The following is a 19,049-nucleotide window of genomic DNA, read 5'->3' as shown; positions in this document are numbered from 1 at the left end:
ATCAATATGATCAATTCAGTTAGTTTAACTTGATTAGAGACTAATCAAAAATAATTTTAAAATTTGAAAATATTGATATACTAATCAAAATTATTTATTTAATTAAATTATTTTATATCAGTTATTAAATTATTTTTATGTCAGTTATTAGAATCTTCCTCTGAAAGAGAATATGGAGTTGATGCAATAAAGGCCCCCCAAATCTCAGATACAATAAAGTGGTTATGAAAGATAAGGACCAATAAATGATCAAATTTAAGCATAAAGCTCAGAATGAAACACAGGGGAAGCTACAACTTTAAAAAATTGATATATCATTCACATGTATGTGGATAAAGTATAAAAACTTATACCAAATACCTTTGGATATCAAAACCAGGATGTCCAAGCTTACCAATATCTGGCAATCCTTCCTTTCATATGACAAATGTCCGTTTTCTTTCATGATCAAGTATGCAACTACATTAGGAGAACTAAGATAAAATCAATCCACTTGCTAGACTCATTAGGTAGCAAATAAATAAATATAAATTAAAGTAATTTTGATAGTCTTCACTCTATTATTGGATTCCAAAATCATGCAAATCTTCAAAGTGGAACTGGGTCATGTTGTTGGGAAATATATGATAGATTGTCTTAAAAGCAATAATAGGTAATAAATTTAACATGAAGATTCCAAAGGATGAATTTTCAAATAGGATAGATTCTAAGGGAAATAAAAGGTGTGAATAACTTGAGCTACTCATCACTTTCATGCAAGGCACTCTGTAGTGAATAAGAAATGTAAACAAATCAAATTAAATGTAGTGCAGATTCATTATTGTTCCTTCATTCTTAAGGCTTTCAATTATTAATCCTTTAATATGATCACATGGTTGGCTGTAATCAAATTAAAACCAGAGTTTACCTCAGATTCAAATGTTACGACATCTCCTTGTTTTGTAAATCTTTCTCTTTGGCAAAGGTTGTCTAGGTAAAGTGTTTCTTGTCTTTCTATCCTCACACTTCACAGAGGTTATAATTGGCCTTCATGTAAGTCCAAATATGTGTATCTTTAACAGGAAGTACTCATCATTAGAACAAGATGAAAAAAAATTTAAGCACAAGATGCTAAATATAATATATATCCTTTAGGGGTTTTGTTTCCAGTTCAAGAAATAATTCATACCTTATGTCAGAGACTAATAAATTTGTGTGATATGCGAAGGAGAAACTAAATGGTTTTCCATGTAAGATTTTATTCGATAATTAATATTACTACATGAGCCAAAATCAATCTCTTTAATGTAGCCCAATATTAATTAATATTTACTTTAATTAATACGAATCCTAATTATACAATGATTACTTTAATTAAAGTAAATCCTAACTCTAATTGTATAAGGATACTTGATGAATGTACCGGATTAAGTCTTAGATATATATATATATATATATATATATATATATGAGCTGGTCCTCTCTCTACCCATAAGGTCACACACATTCTCTTTCATAAAATCAGAGATAATAGGGTCATCTCAAGAAAGTCTTCCATCACTAAAGTCTTGTGTGTGAATCCAGAAGGGTCAAGAGGGAGAAATCAGTTTATTAAATCAAAGGGTCTCTTTCAATTATTACCATGATTCAATTAAAACTCCGCATCAGGTACGCTTTCTAAATATGTGAGAATTATTTGTTCAAGATCCATTATTAGGGTGATCATTGAATCTTACGTTTATGATTCACATTATGTTTATGATTGTTATGATCTATTAAGAATTATTTTATATGTGTTATCAGAGCCCTAGATTTTGAACAATTAAATTTCTCCATCAAATTTATGATGATGAACATAATGTTAAAGTTCTTACTTGTTATTAGATACGGGTAGAATTAAAATGTAGATCGTAAAAGTTTTATGATTAATGTTAATAATTAAAATTATTATAATAATATTATTATTAAAATTTGACCCAATTAAGTTTTAGACATGATGATTATTAACACGATGATAAATCGTGTTATAAAGAGATTTAAGTTTGAGATCATATTTTCTCAAAAGAAAGAAATTAAAAGAAATAAAAAAAATTATATTTTTTACCCAATCTAATTAAGATTTGTAATTAAACCTAATAAATGAATAAATATTAAGTTTATTAAGATACATAATTTATGTGCGTGCCTTATAATATTTATTTTAGTTTGTTGATTACCAAAGTGGCCAAACTAAAATAAAATAAAATTAATAGTTTATTAGTCACCAAAGTGGCCAAACTATAAATGATGTTTACATGCATATAAAAATTATCAATTATCGATACTAATAGATACCTATGATGAAAAGTGGATTAATTGATACTTACTAGTCATTAAAACTTAAGGATTTTACCCAATAGTAAATCAATTATTCTATAATAGTGAGAATTATGAGGACAATAATATTTTATCAAATATACATTGGATGTCCAAAGATAACAAGTATATTTGATATAAGTTAATTATTATCTAATCAAGTTTAAAGGCATTTAATTTAGGATAGTATATTATAGTATCTACCAAAAAGAGAACTATAGTATACTCTAATTATTAAAGTTATCTAAATCCAAGTTTAGCATATAAATATCGTATTGTAGCTTTTTCTCTTCATTTGCAAGCTTAATCTCTTATTGTTTTAATGAATTGAACTTCTTTGAATGGTGTGAGCAAGTCAAGTCCCAATTAGTGTTTTGGACCTTAACTTGGCTAATTTGCTGCTATTATGGATATAAGTAGTGAGGAAGAGAAGTTATACCATAAGCAATGAGAATCATTAAGCAAATTAAGCCTTATGTTTTTTATGAATGACTATTGCTAACAACATTAGGAGTATAATTCCACATGGTGAAGTTATGTTCTATTCTGAAGAATACCTTAAACTCATGAAAGATATGTTCTATTCTGAAGTTAAGTCACTCACTGGTACTCTAATGGCATAACTCATGACCATGAAGTATGATGGGTCAAAGAGTATGCAAGAGCACATTGTTGGAACAAGTGATATTGCAGCAAAATTAGAAACTTTAAGAATGAAAGTTGATGATTCCTTATTAGTGTAGTTCATTTTGAACTCATTACCTCCTGAATATGGGTTATTTCAAATTAATTACAACATTATTAAGGATAAGTGGAATGGTAATGAATTGGCCAGTAAGCTAATTTAGGAGGAAATAAGACTGAAAAATCAAGGTACTCATTCTGTCAACATTATGGGTCAAGAAGCTAATAAAGGACTTAAAGTTAAAGCCTACAAGTTCAAGAAGAAAAAGAAAGGATCTTCAAATGTTACTTAAGCTAAGAAAAGGAATAAATAGTAGTATGACACTATTAGAAAGATTGCCTGAAAGATAAAGCTTTATTTGAAAAGAAAGGCAATCTTTATGCTTATGTATGTTTCAAATCAAACTTATTTGAAATTCCTAATAATACTTGGTGGCTTGATTTTGATGCTACTATTTATGTCTCCAATATGATGAAAGAATTCCTTATGGTCCAAACTGAAAACCCAACTAAGACTTCCTATTTATGGGGAACCATATGAAGGCTCCAATTGAAGGCATAGAGACTTACCGTTTGGTCTAAGATAATGGCTATCAACTAGACTTATTAAAAACCTTCTATATGCTTTCAATTTCTAGGAATGTCATTTTTGTTTCAAAACTTAAAGAATTTAGGTTCAATGTTAAGTTTGGGCATGGATTTTTTAGTTTATTTAATAATAATGATAATTCCATTATTGTTTTTGGAATTCTTACTGATGATCTATATATGCTGAAACTTGATGATAATTTTGTTGAATCCTTGCTTGTCACTTATAGCAATATTGGAATTAATCATAGTAGACTGGATGAGAATTCTGTTTTCTTGTGGCATAAGCATTTGGGTCACATATCCAAAGAAAGATTAGAAAGGTTAATAAAGAATGGGATTCTACTGAGCTTAGATATTATTGATCTTAATGTGTGTGGATTGCATTAAGAGAAAGCAGATCAAACACAATAAGAAAGAAGCCACAAGAAACAGTAAGCTTATTGAAATTATACACACTGGTATATGTAGGCCTTTTGATACTTTATCTTTTGGTGGAGAAAAATACTTTATTACCTTTATTGGTGATTTTTAATGTTATGAACATATTTATTTGCTTAATGAAAAATCTCAATTAATAAATGCACTTAAAGTGTACATAAATGAGGTTGAGAGGCAATTAGATAGAAAAGTGAAAATAGTAAGGTCAAATAGAGGTAGTGAATACTATAGGAAACACACCGAAATGGAATAATGTTCTGGTCTATTTGTAAAGTTCTTAGAAAGTTATGGCATATGTGCACAATATACTATGCCAAGTACTCCTTAATAAAATGAGGTGGCGGAAAGTCAAAATCGGACTTTAATGAATATGGTTAGGAGTTTGATGAGTAACTCTTCTTTACTTATATCTTTATGGATATAGGCACTTAAAACCACTGTATACTTGTTAAATAGGATTCCTAGTAAGGCAGTCTCAAAAACACCTTATGAATTACATACTAGAAGGAAACCTAGTTTAAGGCACCTGCATGTTTGGGGTTGTCGAGCAGAAGTAAGAATTTATAATTCACATGAAAAGAAATTAGATTCTCAAACGATAAGTGGATACTTTATTGGTCATCTAGAGAAATCTAAAGGGTATAGGTTTTATATTCCAAACCATAGTATGAAATTGTGAAAACTAGTAATGCTAAATTCCTTGAAGAATGATGAAGTTAGTGGGAGTATTGAAAGACAGGATATGGATATTGTAACACCCCTATTGGTATAGCCTGGTATATTTCACTGTTCCGGTGACCGGTGTCGGTCTGGACAATTAATGGGATTAGGGCCACACTTAAGACAACTTGAGAAGCCATAAACACAAATAATTAGTAATGTTTAATTAGTTAACTATAAATAAGAAAAACAGAACATAAGAGCTTAAACGAGCCGAGAGTCACAGCGATGAGTGGCCTTCTCGGGAACGACTGCGAAGTCGTTTTAAACTCAAATTTCGAAGCATAAAAAGTGACGCCGCAGTCCTTAGGACCCTTATGAACACAGTGAAAAAGAGAAAATCACGCAAAAGAACTGTTAAGTCAGTCAAATAATTAGGTCAGAGAGCCGGAAGAAATATTGGATTATTTGCAAACCGGGATGAACCGGCGAGGGGCAATTTGGTCAATTGACCCCGAGAGCTGACTCCTGACCTAACTGTCAAATAAAATCGGAGAAAAGAAAATTTCGGAATTGAGAATTAAATTAAAGAATTAATAGAAAAAAATAAATAGAAAAAAAAAGAAAGAAGATGGAAAAGTCAAAGGTGATGACATCATGCATGATGTCATAAAGGATTAATTAATTTATTTTATTAATTTGGGATTTTTGGTCTTCAAAAAGGGGATAAGATTAAAGAAAATAAAACAAAAAAAAAATTAGAATTGTCTTCTTCCTTTCCCTTGGTTGCCGCCCCACTTCCTCCATGAATCTCCATGGAATTTTCTTCCTTTAAGCTTACACTTAAGCTTAATTCTCTTCATTTAACCTTCATAACTCCCTTAAATACCTCACTAGAACTTGTAATCTCAACTTAGGAAGAAGAGTATAATAAGAAAGAAGGGCTAAAGCTAGAGATTTGAAGCTTTAAGTTAAGGTTAGTATGTTAATTCCTTATTTTTCCATTTAAATGCATAATTAGTGTTTGAAATGAGCTTAGAACTTGATTAAATGAAACAAATATGGGGGAAGGACCCATGCTGAAATTTTGGCCTGGTTGAAGGGAGTATGAATTGCATGAATTTAATGGGTTTGAATGAGTTAGAAACCTTCCTTAGTTGAATGATTAGCATTAAAACCATTAAGTGTGATTGATTGCAACAAAGTAGTGAGATTAGGGTTTGAATGTTAGGGTTTGTGAACCAAATTTTGGAGAAATGTATAAATGATATCTTTGACCAATTGTGGACTGAAAAATGGTCAATAATGACCAAAGGAAATGTGTGGGAATTATTAGAATGGGAGTCAAATTCGTAGGTCAAATGGTCATGCTACTGGCAGCATGACCAAACCTACTTTGAAGGACCAAAACAGGAATTCTACAAGCCCAATTGATATGCCACCAATTAGGGATGAAAATAGACATAAAAGGGCAGAATTTTCATTGAGGAACCATGCCCAAAAACTGACTAAAACTTGGTGAACCAATTGACCAAAGTGAAATGAGAGCAGGCTGCCATTGCACCAAACTGACTAAATGAACAGTAAATATTCATTTGGCCATAATTCGAGGTAGACAGGTCAAATTGACCTGAAATTTTACCAGCAATTAGATAAGATATAGATGTAAAACTTTCATGAAGAATACCAACCCAAATTATGCCATTAACCCATTCAAATTATTGAGCAAAGTTGAGTTACTGTACCTGCAAAACTGCAGGATTTCCATTTGAGCAGTAATGTTTGAATGGCTATAACTCTCTCTAGAAAACTCTGATTTAGGTGATTCTTAAACCGATGGAAACCTAAGACATAGTAGAACATTTCATATGAAGAAAGTTAGACCAAATTATGAACTTAACTTGATCAAATTACTGAACAAATTTGGATCAAAAACCTGTCAGAACCATAGTTGCAGTATGAACAGTGCACGTAAACAATAACTGTATTTTGGCTATAACTTGAGTTACAAGACTCCGATTAGGGTGATCTAAAAATGAGAATACACTTAAGACAATAAGGAACATTTTCTATGAAGGAAGTTTTGCCAAATTCCAACAGTAGATTGACCAATGGAACAGTGCAACTTCGGAGCACTAAAACCGAAAATTGGCAATTTTGCCAAAATGACCTAAGCTTTGAGAAAATGACCAAAACCAACAAGTTTAATAACCAAAATGTGGTATGTGGGTGAAGTTAGAGTTTCCATACCTATTAAGCCTTAAAAAGTCAACAATTTGACTTGAATAGTGTAGTGAATAGTAACCCGAAATATAAAAACTTTGAGAACGTCGAATTTAACGCAATAGAGCTAGTTAAAATGAAGTGAAATTTATTTTTGAATTTATGCTAAGTTATGGTACTGAAACACTGTGAAATTATGTGTTTCAGCTGAAAAAGACTTGGAAGCCCTGAAAGATTGAGTCAAGGCCTAGAGGCGACTCCAGTCAGGTTTGTGCACAATAAATTTATGTAATTGTTTTCCAATTAAAAATTTGAATGGCTATACTTTATGAAGTCGCTGTGTTATTTACGAATTGTGTTGCCACTTTGTGACTACAAAAATGACTTTGAAAATTGTTTGGGATCTCTTATAAATTATTGAAAATAATTGTTTTAAATTGATTTTGGATTCACACTTAGCATGACAATATCACATTTCCTCCTCCAATTATGGGGTTGAGATCGTTTATTTTCCTTTCTCTCTGGCTTGCCAGTTGAGGTTATAGATCGGATGAGTACTCATTAGCTAGCTAGCCACCTCCCTTATTGATTTCGCTTAATGGGGTTGAGATTGCTTTGTCGTGGTGTACAACACGGCATTGATCGAAAATTTTGTGTCATTGCTTAAGTTGTGTATGACTTTGGCAACACTGTGTTTATGAAATTGTTTGACTAAACTGTGTTTAATAGATTATTTGACAAAATAATGTTATTATGAACATTAATATTTGTGAAATGTGATTGAGAAACATTTAAATTGTGTTTGGCAATGAATGATTTATTTATTGCATTTTAAATTTTTATTGTGCACCACTGAGTATTTTTATACTCAGCGATAGCTTATTTTGCTGTCACAGATAAGAGCAAGGAGAAAGCAGCAGAGTGAGCTGCTGTTAAATCGAGGACTACTCTGATCATTTTGTGCGGGTATTATTTTATACCCTTGTAGATATTCTTGATGTAAATGTAGAAATGTTATTTGTATCAATGTAAGTTGAGCAGTTATAAATAAATTGTAATGATATTATTTTGGACTTTCTTCTGTAAATTTAATATTTGTAGATATGAAATTCCTACTTTATGCTTGTGAATGGAATTATTAACTATTCTGAGTTGATAAATTTGATTTGGATTGTGGAACTGTTTTTAAATGAATTGATTGGAGTTGAATTGTGATTTATTGGAGATTGGAAATTGTGAAACATATTTGGGAGTGTTTTTCTCAGGTATTTAAAGAACGGTTTTCTCCAAAAACAAAAGAACTCTGTCAAAATTTTTATAAAATTTGCGGCAAAATTTAAATGGAAAATTTTTTTTACTAGTCTTTAAGCTTTGAATAAATGGTTTTAATTCTCACTAAAATGCTCACCACTTCCAAAATGTAAGAAAATCGTTTTAAAATCCCTTATAGGGTACTTAATGAGTTATCAGTAGGTGAAGTTCGGTGGTTCATTAAGTATTCTACGGGATCATGTTATGCCTTACGGAGGGGTAAGGTGTGACAAATATACAGGAAATCAAAGTTGATTTTCTTATGCTTTTTTATGTTTATATACCCAACCTTACTCCAGGTGTTGTTCTAGTAGTTGTTGAATGTTTACACAACATGATGATGAAACACACCCTTAAGAAGCTAACCTATAAAGAGCTAACAAATGTGAACCACAAAAAAAAAAAAAAAAAGCCATTAAGAAGATTTCAAAGAGAAAAGAGATTGGCAATTGCTAATCATTATGAGGTTTACCTAAAAGATTTAGATTTTGATATAAGGAATTAATAAAGATTCAGTTTCATTTTCATAAGCCATAGGAAAGTACTAAGTCTAACAAGTGGTTAGACGCTATGAAAGATGAGTTAAAATCTATGGAACAAAACAAAGTGTGGGATCTAGTCGAATTGCCTAAAGGATCTAAACGAGTTGGGTGTAAATGGGTCTTTAAGACCAAGCATGACTCGAATGGCACAATCGAACGATATAAAGCAAGACTTGTTGTCAAGGGTTATACTCAGATGGATGGTGTTGACTATAAAGAAACATTTTTACCAGTCTCAAAGAAAGACTCATTAAGAATTATCATAGCATTGGTAGCTCATTATGACTTAGAGTTGTACCAAATAGATGTAAAGCAGCCGTTCTAAGTGGAAAACTTGAAGAGGAAGTTTATATGGACCAACCTGAAGGTTTTTCAGTTGAAGAAAAAGGCCATATGGTGTGTAAACTTAAGAAATCAATATACGAACTTAAGTAAGCTTCTCGTCAATGGTATATTAAGTTCAATAATACCATAAAGTCTTTCGATTTTAAGGAAAACGTCGTTGATCGATGTATATATCAAAAGATCAGTGGGAGTAAGTTTATTTTCTTAATTCTATACGTTGATGATATCTTACTTACTACAAATGATTTGGGCATATTATGTGAGACTAAAGATTTTCTCTCAATGAACTTTGAAATGAAAGATATGGAAGAGGCATCCTTTGTGATTGGAATCGAAATATTCCATAATTGATCACAAGGACTATTAGGATTATCTCAGAAAGCCTATATTGATAGAATTTTAGAGAGATTTAATATACATAAATGTTCAGTAGAAATTGTTCCCATACAGAAAGGGGACAAATTTAGTCTCAATCAATGTCCAAAGAATGATGTGGAACGCAAAGAAATGGAATCAATTCCTTATGCTTCAGTTGTGGGTAATCTGATGTATGCTTAAACCTATACATTTCTTTATCCTGGAATTGATCACTAGAAAGCTGCAAAGAAAGTTTTATGGTACCTGCAATGAACTAAAGATTTTATACTTACTTCTAGGATATCTAATCATTTAGAAGTGATTGGATATTCAGATTTAGATTTTGCTAGATGTGTTGACAATAAAAGTCTATTTTGGCTACTCATTCCTATTAGCTGAAGGAACAATATTGTGGAAAAATGCCAAAAATAGTCTGTCATTGTTCCATCCATTATGAAAGAAAAATTTATGGCATGTTTTCAAGTTATAATTCATGCATTATGGATGTAGAATTTTATCTTAAGACTTAAGGTAGTTAACACCATTAGCAAGTCGCTGAGAATTTATTGTGATAATTCCACAACAGTATTTTTCTCTAAGAACAACAAATATGCCAAAGGTACCAAGCATATGGAAAAGTATTTTGTTGTTAAGGAGAAAGTTTAGAAATAAAGAGTGTCTATTGAGCATAATAGTATTGATCTCATGATATGTAACGCCCTCATTTTACGTAGTCCATACCTTCTGCTGCTCTGGTGACCTAAAGTCAGTCCGGGCAAGTCAGGATGTCTGAAACTACACTCCGGTGATAGTAAACAAGCATAAAATAATGAAATATATGATGAGAAAAATTAAGGAAAAATAAAAGAGATAAAATGTGACTAAGTTAAACGAGCCAATCCCACAGCGATGGGTGACTGCACTGGGAAGGCCGTTGCTGACCCCAGGATCGTGGGGAACCCTCAGAATTAAATATCGAGACATAAGTAAAGGTTTATTGAAACGTAATTGACACTAGAAATATCAAAGGAAAATTAATAAATTAGTACAAAGAAAAACAAAAAATCGAGAAACAGACAAAAATCGGTGTTACCGAAAAATCGAGAATATAACCCGAAGTAAGACATTTTGATCATTTGACACCTAGAGTTGCCTTTTAACCTCAATTTCCATTAAAAATAAATGATATTACACTTTAGAAATGTCATGAAAAATTAAAGTGTGATACATTATGTAAATAGTGAAAAAGAGGAGATAAATGTGTAAATAATAGAACTTGAAATAATTAAAGATTTAATATAAAGTTAGTGCTCCACTAACTCAAGCCTTGGGACACCTATCTAAGCCATTTGTGGGCAGAATCATCATCTTCAACCTTGAAAGAAAACCAGCCGAAGTGAACCTCCATGAAAGAACTCCATGGCCGAATTAGCTCCTCCACCATGCAACCTTGATTTAGCCATTATTCCCACTTGGTTTCTTCATTAAAGCTTGCTTACTCACCTTGGGGAAGATATTGGCAATAAGAAAAACAAGATTTGGTGAATTTTGAAGGAAGCTCTCAAGTGGTAAGTGTCCAAATCTTCTCCCTAGCTTTAGTAAACCTTGTGTTTAGGTTGAGGTGAGTACTTTGGTGAAGAGAAATGAAAAAAAATAGTGAGATATGAATTTATCCATTTTCAGCAGCCATGAAAGTTTGTGGTATTTGAGTTTTTCTTACCTTTAATGGATGGGAATTAAGGTTAATTAACTCAAATAAAAGTTGTAGTAGGTTAATGTCCAAGTATGTGCATGTTAGTGCTTGAATTAAGGGTTTGAAATGGGACCTTGGTGCTTTGGCAAACTGCCATGTTTGGCAGCCTATAATATCATGAATTTGTGTGTGTGAATATGAAGTTTATTAATGAAATATGATAGTGTTGAATTGTGGGCAGTTTGTATAATTGCCATGGAAATGTATGTGTAAAATAAGTGTTGATGTACATTGAATTTGGGTGGATGTGAATGTTGGACTTTAATGGTGAATTGTGTGCATTGAGCACTTGAGTGTTCTGCCCAATATGCTTGCTAGAATTGTGTTTAGTATTTGTATAAGTGCTATGAATAAATAATGAAGCCATGAGGAGGAGGAGGAATGTCAAATTGGAAGTGTAATTGTCTTGTGCAGGTTGTGTGTTGTTGGCACTACCTAAATAAGGTTATAAGTGCAAAACTGTGAACCCAATTGGTATGAGGCTAATGGGGGGTGAAACTAGACACCAAATAGGCCAACTTTTATGTAGAAATATTGTCAAAATTCTGCCTAAAAACTGATCTTAAAAATGACCAAATCCTGAATGGCAACCTTGCAAACCTAGATTTTTGACCATATGAATAGTAGTCATTGGAATGACCATAACTCACTCAAAACAGGTCCAATTGACCTGAAATTTTTACCATTGATAGCTTAGACATAGAGCTACAATTCTTATGAAGACACCAAAGCTAAGAAATGGCCAGAATCAAGTCAAATAGCTTGCAAAAGTTCGGATACCAAAACTGCCAGAACTAAAAGTGACCTAAAATTGACCTAAAACTGCCAACTTTAGTAAATTGATCATATCTTGGTCTATACAACTCAGAATGGCTTGAAATTTTGCCCCAAGTGCAATAAGACATAGAGCTACAATTTTGCTTCTTTGACCAGAAGCTAAAAACCAAGAGAAATAGGACTTTAAGCTAGAACAATTTAGCACACAAAAATTGAGAACTTGACATTTACATACAATGATGCTTGAAATAATTTGGCATCGAATGCGAACTTGTAAAAATGGTAAATTGCACTATATTGGTAGCATATTGAAATGCAAAATGTGACATATTAGTAACATTAAACCTAATTCACCTAGAGTGCATTAAGGGTCAACATTATAGGTTGACTAAGGAAAGTAATAGTATTAAATAAATTAATTATTGAACCTTGTTGTCAGAGACAGTTTAAACGAGTACTAAAACACTTTAAATTCTATGTTTCAGTTAGCAAAGACTCAGGGAAGGGGAAGAAAACACTGAGTCAGGGCCAAGAGATCACTCTTCAGAGGTTTGTGCACAACTAGTTTTTAAATGATTTTGTTCTGAATATTTCATATGATTAAATGAAGTTATTTTCCTTACGTATTATGTTTATCAAGTATTGGATTTAATTCAATGATTATTGAAATTATTATAGTATGCATGAATTTAGCTTTTGTGAAATGGTATTTCAATAAGTATTAAGCATTGTTGTGGATTGAATAAATTATGTTTTGGAAAATTGTGATAGCATATGTTTTGAATTGTGATGGGCAATTTGCATGGAAAAATGTAAACTTATGTTTTGAATTGTGATGAGCATAAAAATTATTGGATATTGGAATTGACTTTGAATCGAATTGTGTTGTGATTTATGCTCACAAAAAGGACAAAGAGATTGATGATATTGTTTTGTATCTCACTATAGATGCTTGACTAGGTTATTACCCGTCTCTCTCATTTGTTGAGGAGACAATGGAGTTAGCTTTGTTTTGATTACCATGGTACGTGCACAGGCTTAGATTTCCTCTTATTAGAGGTTAGATCTAAGTTTATATGTTATGGCCCTTTCGGAAGTTTCATTATTGTGGTGTGTACTGTGCACGATGATTCAACCTCTCTGACCATAGGGAGTTAGAATCCGATTCGATCTTCCCGATCATAGGGAGTTAGAATCACCCCGAAGATGGCCCTTTCGGATTAGTCTTGCATAGTTAATGAGATAAAGAATGGTTTTTTAATAGTAAAGAATTGTGATTTCAATTATGATTTATGTATAATTGATTTTGTTGGAATTACCTTAAATGTTTGGTTGTGATTTGATAAATTGAATTTCGTGATCAAAGTCATTTCATACAAATGATTTATGTTATTGGCAATGAATAATTTGATTTTTGGAATTTGATGAGTATCCTGATTTCCAAATTATTTGCTGTAATTTTACTAAGGTATATTGTACTATGTTTTAAGTTATAGTTATGCACCACTGAGTTCACCATTCAGCGATAGCTTTATATGTTGTTGCAGGTGAAAAGAGCATAGAACAGTTGAGTAAGCTTCTTTGAAGACACATTCAGATGAGCTCCAGGTATATCATAGGTATACCCATGTATATAGGTTTTGATGTATGCATATAAATATATGTATGTAAATTATTTAAGCAATTGTATAAAAACTCTTATAAAATATTTTGGTGTGTAATTAAATGCAAATTATTGTAATGTCAATTTGAGATTTTATTTACCTGTATAGTTTTGTAACATTAATTTTTGAGCCTTGTAATCAAGGAAATGTTTCTTTTATGATGAAGTTGGTTTGAAAATGAATTGATTTGATTATTGAGATTTGAATTGTGAGATGAAATGAAGTTTATTGGGGTTGTATTTGAGAAATCATATTGGGAGTGTTTTCCTTTTCAGGTTTGAAGAACTGTTTTCTCAAAATACAGCCGGCACTTTGTCAAAATTTTGAAAAATTTTTATAACACCAGATTTTAATCGATGATTTAAATTTATCGAGAATTGTTTTAAAATCCCTTGTAGAATATTTAATGGGTTACTGGTAGGAGAAGTACGGTAATTCATTAGGTGTACTACGGGATCATGTTACATCTTACGGAGGAGTAGGGTGTGACATGATAGCAGATCCGTTAACTAAGGGTTCACAACTTAAAACATTTAAAGAACATGTGCTTAGAATGGGTCTTGGTTGTATTAATTAATGGTGTATTGGTTTTGACACTCTGAGCTCATTGATGTGTTTCTGATATACATTAAAGTATTTCCTATTTCTCATGATTGTGTACACATAACATTTTGAGTGAATGATAATAGGAAAAATCTTTTGAGACTTTATTGTGGACCATGATGTGATAAAAATATATCCATTATGGTAAGTTACTAGTATTGTGGTATATGGAAGGAAGTATATGATAAACAATGTACAATCGCCATAACCCATACTTAGTAATTTATTATAGGAAGGTAATTATGAAGTACAATATGGAAATGATTTGTTTATTTTATGTGCGCCTAATGTTTATGTTATTAAAGTTTATATAACTTAATTATTGTGCTAAGTGGGAGAATGTAAGATTTTGTCCAGTAATTAATATTACTACTGCAATGCCCTCACTTTACGTAGTCCGTACCTTCTGCTGCTTCGGTGACCTAAAGTCAGTCCAGTCAAGTCAGGATGTCTGAAACTACGCTCCGGTGATAGTAAATAGGCATAAAATGATGAAATAAATAAAAAGAAAATACAAGAAAAATTAAGGAAAAATAAAAGAGAGAAAATGAAACTAGGTTAAACGAGCTAGCACCGCAGTGATGGGTGACCGCACGGGGAAGTTACGGCGCAGGCAATAGCCAACCCCAGGACTACGGTGAACCCTCGAAAATAATTTTTGGGACATAATTAAAGGTCTACTGAGGTGCAATTGACATTGGAAATGTCAAAGAAAAATTAATTAGTATAAACGAAAAATGAAAATTAAAGAAATTGACGGTACAAGGAGCAAATCGATATTACCAAAAAATCCAAAATATAACCCGAGGAGGGGCATTTTGGTCATTTGACACTTAGAGTTGCCTTTTGACTTAAATGTACATTAAAAATAAGTAATATTAAATATTGAAAATGTCATGAAAATAAGAAGTTTAATACATAGTGTGATTAAAGAAATTATGGGGATTAATTAAAATATTTATAAGTTTAATTATTCTAATATTAACCTAAAGTTAGTGGCATATATTATATTCATTAACCTAAATTAGTGGATCATATAAATACCTAAGTGGACAGATCTTAGCACCAAAAACACTTCATTTCTTCATTCCAAGCACCCATGGCCGAAATGAACATCTCAAAATCCTCCATTGCCATTTCTTGCATGAGCTCCATCTCTACCATTTCAAGCCACAATTCCTTCAAGTGTTCTTCATTAAACTTAGTCTACACACCATGTGAAAGCTTTGGGCAATAAGAAAAAGAAGAAATTTCAAGGTTTAGCAAGCTCCAAACAAAGGTTAGTGCTTAATCTTCCCATTTTCCTTCACTAATCCTTGTGTTGAGCTTTGGGTAAGTTGAATTGCTAAGTGAAATTGAGAAAATTGATAAGTATTGAAGAGTCAAGAATTCGGAAGCCATGGAAGCTAGGAAATTTTGATTGATTTTTATATGTAATTGTGGATTAATGAGGTTAATTAAGTAGTTACAAGTAATAGGATTTAATGGTATATGTAATTATGATGTTAATAAGTTTGAATTAGGGTTTTGATTTTGATTTGGAGACTTTGTATGTAATTGTTGAATTTTAGCAGGCTTGAGGTCCATTGGAGAGTGCTAATTTCATGAATATAAATATTGAATTATGGTGTAATACATTAGTGGAAGTATATGGCAAATTGTTAAGTCGAATTCATGTGTATTAGTTAGTTATTCTATATGCGTATTATGGTTAATTTTGACCATTTGATTAAGGGTTGTGTATTGTATATTAAGGACTTGTATAAACTGCTCAAATTAACCAATTTGAAGTGTGATGAATGAGTATGGAATATAATAAATCCAGAATTTAAGTATGGGAGTTTGAGGATTTAGAATTTAAATGTGTAATGTTTGTGCTATTGAATAATTGTATAAGGGCAGTATGCATTTGGGGCTATAACCCTAATTATGTGATCCCAATTGGTAAATGGGCAATTGGAGGTAAAAGTAGACTCAATATAGGCCAACTTTCATGTAGAGAGCTTGTCCAAATTTTGCCTAGAAGTGACCTAAAAGAATGACCAAATCCGGAATTGCTTGACATGAAGACCTAGAATTTTGACCATATGAACAGTAGTCAGTATTTTGGCCATAACTCACTCAAAATAGGTCCAAATGACCTGAAATTTATACCATGGAAAGCTTAGATATAGAGCTATAACTCTTATGAAGACACCAAAGCTCAGAAATGACCAGAACCAAGTCAAAATGCTTGCACAATTTGGGTTACAAAAACTGGCCGAATTGACTTTGACCTAAAAATAACCTAAACTTTGCAATATAAGTGTAACTTGACCAGCAATAGTAAAATGACCATAACTTGGTCCATAGAACTCCAAATGATATGAAATCAGTCTCAAAATTTCAATAAGACATAGATCTACAATATTGGTAATTTGACCCAAACCAAGAAATTAAGGAAACTAGGTTAATTAAGTTGATTAAGTTGGCACACTAAATCTGGAATTAGCATAATTGACCATAAAATCCAGAAAATTCAAATAAGCATATCTCCCACTAGAAGTGTCTAATTTAAATGAGCCATACCAATCTGGAAAGTTAAGAAAGAGACCTAAAACATTGTTTTAGACAACTTTCTCAAATTATAAATGTATAAGGTTAGAATTTAAGGTCAAAGCCATTAACCTAATTGAGGACTATGCCAATATAGGACCTTTGAGTCCAAGTTAACAATTTATCTATAAAGAATTCTATAAGACTTGAAAAATGGTAAGCAAAATTTTTTATTGTCCCTAAGACATAGGGAAACAATACTTATGAAGAATGCTAGACCTCGATGTGATCATAAATAGTCCAAATAAATTAGTAAAATTAGAACCGAAAATGCCTAAAAAGGAAATTAAAATTTAGATTTGACCTAGTTATGGTTGATTGACCATAAATTCAAAGAGGAAATTAAAGAAGACACAATGAGAAACAATTTAATGAAGAGAAATCTGTTAAATTTACATTGTAGCTTGGGCCAATAGACAGTAAACGTTGGCCATGAAACCTGAATAATTATAGTAAAATGCAATAAGCTTTGAAATGAAATTGACAACATATATCAACATGCGAGGAATGAAAAATGGAACATATTAGTGACATTAAAACTAATTCACCTAGTGTGCATTAAAGGTCAACATTCTAGGTTGACTAATGAAAGGAATAGTATTAATAAAATTTAATTATTAAACCTTATTATTAGAAATAATTTGAATGAGTACTGAAACACTTTAAATTGTGTGTTTCAGTTAGAAAAGACACTGGGAAAGGAAAAGACCCACTGAGTCAAGGCCAAGAGGTGACTCATCAGAGGTTTATGCACAACTAGTTTTTAATTGATTTTGTTCTGAAAATTTCGTATGACTAAATGACGTGTTTTCCTTATGTATTATGTTTATCAAGTATTGGATTTAATTTAATGATTATTGAAATGGTTATAGTATGTATGAATTTAGCCTTGTGAAATGGTATTTCAACAAGTATTAAGCATTGTTGTAGATTGAATAAATTATGTTTTGGAAAATTGTGATAGAATATGTTTTGAATTGTGATGGGTAATTTGCATGGAAAAATACAAATTTATGTTTTGAATTGTGATGAGCATAAAAATTATTGGATATTCGAATTGACTTTGAATTGAATTGTATTGTGATTTATGCTCACAAAAAGGACAAAGAGATTGATGATATTGTTTTATATCTCACTATAGATGCTTGACTAGGTTATTACCCGTCTCTCTCATTTGTTGAGGAGATAATGGAGTTAGCTTTGTTTTGATTACCATGGTACGTGCACACGCTTGGATTCTCCTCATATTAGAGGTCAGATCTAAGTTTTTTTTTTGTTTTGTTATGGCCCTTTCGGAAGTTTCATTATTGTGATGTGTACTGTGCATGATGATTCGACCTCCTTGACCATAGGGAGTTAGAATCACCCCGAAGGTGGCCCTTTCGAATTAGTCTTGCATAGTTAGTGAGATAAAGAATGGTTTTTGAATAGTAAGGAATTTCAATTTCAAATGGGATTTATGCATAATTGATTTTGTTGGAAGTAATCTTTATTTCCATGATTGCTAGAATTACTTTAAATGTCCAGTTGTGATTTGATAGATTGAATTTCTTGCTCAAAGTCATTTTAACTAATGATTTATATTATTGGCAATGAAGATTTTGACTTTTGAAATTTTGTTGAATTTCGAGACTTCAAATTAATTGTTATAATTTTGTTAATATATATTGTACTATGTTTTAAATTATAGTTGTGCACCACTGAGTTCACCACTCAGCGATAGCTTTGTATGCTGTCGCAAGTGAAAAGAGCATAGAGCAGTTGAGTAAGCCTCCTTGAAGACGCATTCAGATCAGCTCCAGGTATATCATAGGTATACCCATGTACATAGGTTTTGATGTATGCATGTAATAATATGTAAGTAAATTATTTAAGCAGTTGTATAAAAACTCTTATAAAATATTTAGTATGTAATTAAATGTAAATTATTGTTATGTAAATTTGAGATTTCATTTACCTGTATAGTTTTGTAATATTAATTTTTGAGTCTTGTAATCAATGAATTGTTTCTTTTATGATGAGGTTGGTTTGAAAATGAAATGATTTGAATATTGAGATTGAATTATGAGATGAAATGAAGTTTTTTTTGAGTTGTATTCGATAAAACATATTGGGTGTGACACCCCTTACCCGTCTACAGTATAGCCGAGTAAGATATGTCACACAGTGTAC

The 19,049-nt window shown here is 31.6% G+C and overlaps 1 pseudogene; it reads right to left on the bottom strand.

The window, feature by feature from the left end:
* Positions 1–347: 347 nt before the first annotated feature.
* The window catches only part of LOC110665248 (putative glucose-6-phosphate 1-epimerase), a 57,714-nt pseudogene continuing 39,012 nt past the window's right edge, over positions 348–19,049 (bottom strand).

This window comes from Hevea brasiliensis, chromosome 2, assembly GCF_030052815.1.
Source record: "Hevea brasiliensis isolate MT/VB/25A 57/8 chromosome 2, ASM3005281v1, whole genome shotgun sequence".
In the NCBI taxonomy this organism is placed as follows: domain Eukaryota; kingdom Viridiplantae; phylum Streptophyta; class Magnoliopsida; order Malpighiales; family Euphorbiaceae; genus Hevea; species Hevea brasiliensis.
Note: the sequence above shows the minus strand (reverse complement) of the source record. Positions and strands in the feature narration are given on the sequence as shown.